At 41.7% G+C, this 5,208-nt stretch overlaps 1 pseudogene; it reads left to right on the top strand.

Moving 5' to 3' along the window:
* The first annotated feature begins 1,961 nt into the window (after positions 1-1,961).
* LOC105513710 lies at positions 1,962-3,884 on the top strand (annotated as a pseudogene).
* The last annotated feature ends 1,324 nt before the right edge of the window (positions 3,885-5,208 follow it).

Genomic DNA, 5,208 nt, shown 5'->3' with positions numbered 1-5,208 from the left:
AACCCTGTCTCTACTAAAAATACAAAAATTAGCCAGGCATGGTGGTGTGTGCCTGTAATTCCAGCTACTCAGGAGGCTGAGGCATGAGAATCATTTGAACATGGGAAGCAAAAGTTGCAGTGAGCCAAGATCGTGCCACTCTACCAGTCTGGGTGACAGAGTGAGACTGTCTCAAAGAAAAACAAACAACCACGTACAATGGAACTCCAATAGGTCTGGCAACAGACTTTTTGGTGGAAACCTTATAGGCCAGGAGAGAATGGCATGACATATTTCAAGTGCTGAAGGAAAAAAACTTTTACCCTCAAGTAGTATATCTAGCAAAAATGTCCTTCAAACATGAAGGAGAAATAAAGACTTTTCCAGACAAACAAAAGCTGAGGGATTTTATCAACACCAGACCTGTCCTACAAGAAATGCTAAAGGGAGTACTTCAATCAGAAAGAAAATGATGTTAAATGAGCAATAAGAAATCATCTGAAGATACAAAACTCACTGGTAACAGTAAATACACAGAAAAATACAGAATATTATAACTGTAATTGTGGTGTGTAAATGACTCATATCTTAAGTAGAACAATAAAAATGAATCGATCAAGCTGAGTGCAGTGGCTCACGCCTGTAATCCCAACACTTTGGGAGGTGGAGGCGGGTTGATCACCTGAAGTCAGGAGTTCGAGACCAGCCTGGCCAACATGGTGAAACCCCATCTCTACTAAAAATACAGAAAATTAGCCAGGTGTGGTGGTGGGCACCTGTAATCCCAGCTACTTGGGAGGCTGAGGCAGGAGAATTGCTTGAACCCAGGAGGGGGAGGTTGCAGTGAGCTGACATCAGGCCCTGCACTCCAGCCTGGGTGACAGAGACTCTGCCTCAGAAAAAAAAAACAAAAAACCTGGGACCTGATGGCTTCACTGCCGAATTTTACCAAAGATTTAAAGAAGAACTATTACCAATCCTTCTCAAAGTATTCCAAAAAATAGAGGCGGAGGGAATACTCCCAAACTCATTCTATGAGGCCAGTATTACTCTGATAGCAGAATCAGACAAAGATGAATCAAAAAAAGAAAACTGCAGGCCAATATCCCTGATGAACGTTTTTGCAAAAGTCCTCAATAAAATACTAGCAAACCATATTCAACAACACATTAAAAAGATCATTTATCATGATCAAGTGGGATTTATCCCTGGGATGCAAGGGTGTTTCAACAAATGCAAATCAGTCAGTGTGATAATATGGTAACATCATATCAACAGAATGAAGGACAAAACCATGTGGTCATTTTGATTGATGCTGAAAAATCATTTTATAAAATTCAATATCCCTTCATGATAAAAACCCTCAAGTAACTGGGTATAGAAGGAACATAACATAATAAATGCCATATATGACAGACCCATAGCTGGTGTCATATTGAATGGGGAAAAACTGAAGGGCTTTCTTCTAAGATCTGGAACACAACATGGATGCCCACTGTGACCACTGTTATTCAACACAGTACTGTATATCCTAGATAGAGCAATCACACAAGAGAAAGAAAAGGCATCCAAATTGGAAAGGAAGAAGTCAAATTATTGTTTGCTGACAATATGATTTTACGTTTGGAAAAACCTAAAGACGCCACAAGAAAAGTATTAGAACTGATAAATTCCGTAAAGTTGCAGGATAGAAATCAACATACAAAAATAAGTAGCACCCTTTCCACAGCTTCCCATTCTTTAGAAACCAGGCTGCATATTCCCGATGGTGGCAGGCTGGATTCCGGGCTCTCACATCCCCACCAGCCTCCCTGAAGGCAGATGAGTGGCCATGGAGACCCATCTGGACCCATGGTCTCCAATGTAATACAGGGTGGGTGATGCCAGTGTGCCAGAAGCCATATTTGACCAGAACATTGGGAAGGTCATAGCCATGCAGGAGGTTCTTGTGTGGAGATGAATTGGTGAAGAGAGAGGCCAGGATGAAGATGCCTCCAGGAGTGGGCCTGTTTGGGACTGGCAGCTCCGCCCAGGTTCTGCTCTCGCTGCTGATGGCAGAAGGGTTCACTGGTGAGACCCTTTGGGGAAAGACTGAGGAGGAGGCAAAGCAGCTTGCTGCTTCTGTGTCAGCCGGACCAATGACATCTTGCTGCACCGAGATGTGGATCTGTTGTGCATCAGCATCTCCCCTCCACTCACCCAGCAGATACATGTCAAGGCTCTAGATTTATTGTCTGTGTCTACAATTGTTTCTGCTGCAAGCTGGCCAGATGAGTTCCCCTCCTGAGCCTGTGTGAATAGAATCCATCTTGGTATGATATGGTTTGGGTTCCTGTCCCCACTCACATCTCACCTTGAATGATAATCCCCATAATCCACATGTGTGGAAGGAGGGACCCAGTAGGAGGTGATTGGATCATAGGGGCTGTTTCGGACCCAGTAGGAGGTGATTGGATCATAGGGGCTGTTTCTCCCATGCTGCTCTCATGATAGTGAGTGAATTCTCAAGAGAGCTGATGGTTTTATAAGCTTCTGGCATTTCCGCTGCTTGCCCTTGTCTCTCCTGCCACCAAGTGAAGAAGGTCCTTGCTTCCCCTTCACCTTCTGGCCATGATTGTAAGTTTCCTGAGCCCTCCCCAGCCACGTGGAACTGTGAGTCAATTAAACTTCTTTCCTTTATAAATTACCCAGTCTCAGGCCAGGTGCGGTGGCTCATGCCTGTAATCCCAGCACTTTGGGAGGCCGAGGCAGGTGGATCACGAGGTCAGGAGTTCAAGACCAGCCTGACTAATAATAGTGAAACCCCATCTCTTCTAAAAATACAAAAATTAGCCAGGCGTGGTCGTGCATGCCTGTAGTCCCAGCTACTTGGGAGGCTGAGGCAGGAGAATCGCTTGAACTCGGGAGGCAGAGGTTGCAGTGAGCTGAGATCATGCCACTGCACTCCAGCCTGGGCGACAGAGCAAGACTCCATCTTGAAAAAATAAATAAATTACCCAGTCTCGGGTATTTCTTTATAGCAGTGTGAGAATGGACTAATACACAGTCCATTAGGGTATTGGGAAGAACGTGGTTTGCAAGAACACAGCAACATCAGTGGATGCCTTTTGGATGGTGATGGCCTTGTGCTACTGCCTGCAGCTGATGAGCCTGGTGGGGAACGTGCTGCATTTGCTACCTGCCTTTGTGTGCACGTGAACCAACCAATTTCGAAGCACTACGCAGGAGTGGTGATGATCTGTGACACCTGCATCTACTCAGGTAGCCTGCTGAGCCCCAGCCATAGCTGGATCTGTGACGAGCTCATGGGCAGCAGGGGCCTGACACAATGGGGACCTACATCATGGACCTACTGACCCACCCAACCTTCTGGAGAGCTGAGAAGGTGCACACACCGCTCAAGACATACATGAGGCAGAATGCTACTATCTGTGGCATCCGGCATGTCACCAGTAATGACTTCTGTTTCAAAAAAAATAAAAAACTGCCCCGCAAAACAGGATTCAACACTGTGTAAAAGAAGGAAACAACCTCACAACATCAAGATACTAAGCAATGTAACATTTACCACTATACAATAAAAAATTACTAGACACATGAAGATTCAACAAAATGTGATCCATACCAGAAGAAAAATCAGTTCAATAGAAACAGGATCAGAAATGACAGAGATCATGGAATTAGCGGGAAAAAAAAGCCATTAAAACAGCTATTACTAATATAACTAAGAATTTACAGGAAAACATGAATGTAAGAAAAGTTGAAGATATGAAAAACAAATGTAACTTTTAGACTTATGTAATATCTGAAAAAAATTTAAATCACTGTAGGAGTTTAAAGCAAATTTAATGTAGAAGAAAAATTGGTGACCTTGAAGCATAGCAATAGAAGCTATTCAAGCTGTAGCACACAGAGAAAAATATACCGGAAAGCCAAACTGCTAATGAGTGTCTGCAGAAATAACCTTCAATAGATGTGCAACTCCAAGGACTATAGGTAGTGGAATTGACAGATATGAAAAGTATAGAATTTCTGTGTTCCAAATGTTTTAAAAGGTAAAGGATGTTGTCATAAAGATGAGCAAGAGATTACCAGGAATGAACAGACAGGTTGGAAGGTAGGTGGGAGATGGGGAGATGCTCTAGAAATATAAAATATAATTGTTAGAATAACAAGACTCAATGGAAAGGTTAAAGAGCAAATTTGATACAGATGAAGAGAGAATTAATAAATGAAGCCACTGCGGTGGCTCATGCCTATAATCCCAGCACTTTGGGAGGCCGAGGTAAGACGATCACTTGAGGCTAGGAGTTCGAGACCAACTTGGACAACATGGTGAGACCCTGTCTCTACCAAAAAAATTTAAAAATTAGCTGGGCATGGTAGTGCATTCCTGTAGTCCTAGCTTATCAAAAGGCTAAAGCAGAGCATGACTTGAACCCAGGAGTTTGAGGCTTCAGAGTGCTATGATTATGCCAGAGTGCTATGATTACTCCAGCTTGGGTGACAGAGTGAGACCTTGTCTCTTAAAAAATAAATGAGAAGATATCTTTAAAAATTACCCAGAGTATACTAAGGAGAGGCAAGGAAGTAAAAATATGAAAACAATATTAAGAAATGGAAGCTTGGATAAGAAAGTCACACATATGACTAATTGAAATCTCAGAAAGAAAAGAAGGAAAAAAGAAGAGGCAATATTCCCTGCCCCCCCCCAATATTTTGTGAAATTGTTCAAACATACAGAAAAGTTGAAAGAATTATAGAGTGAACTTTTACATTTACCAATTAATTCTAGAACATTTTGTTATATTTACTATATCATATAGGTATTCACTTATCCATCCATCAGTCCTATTTTGTATGCATTTCAGAGTAAGTTGTAGACATCACCACTAAACATTTTACTATGTTCATCATTAGTATTCAATATTGTTTTATAGCTTTTCTGTATTTAAAATGTGCATATAATAAAATGCACAGATCTTAAGTGCAACATTTGGTCAATTTTTACAAGTGCATACACCTGTGTAACACAAACTATCAAAAAAAAAAAAATACTGCTCTTCAGAAAGTTCCCTTAAGCCCCTTACTAGTCAATCCCTGCCCTTTACCTCCCACTGGTAAGAAGTGTTCTAATGAGAGGTATCATTTAGATTAAATAGTGCTGTGATTTTTGCAAAAATGATGAAAAAATGAATTAACAGATCTAGGAATCACAGCATAATGAAA

The sequence above is a fragment of the Colobus angolensis genome, unplaced genomic scaffold (assembly GCF_000951035.1).
Source record: "Colobus angolensis palliatus isolate OR3802 unplaced genomic scaffold, Cang.pa_1.0 Scaffold235, whole genome shotgun sequence".
Lineage (NCBI taxonomy): Eukaryota > Metazoa > Chordata > Mammalia > Primates > Cercopithecidae > Colobus > Colobus angolensis.
This window is presented reverse-complemented; position numbering and strand designations above follow the sequence as displayed.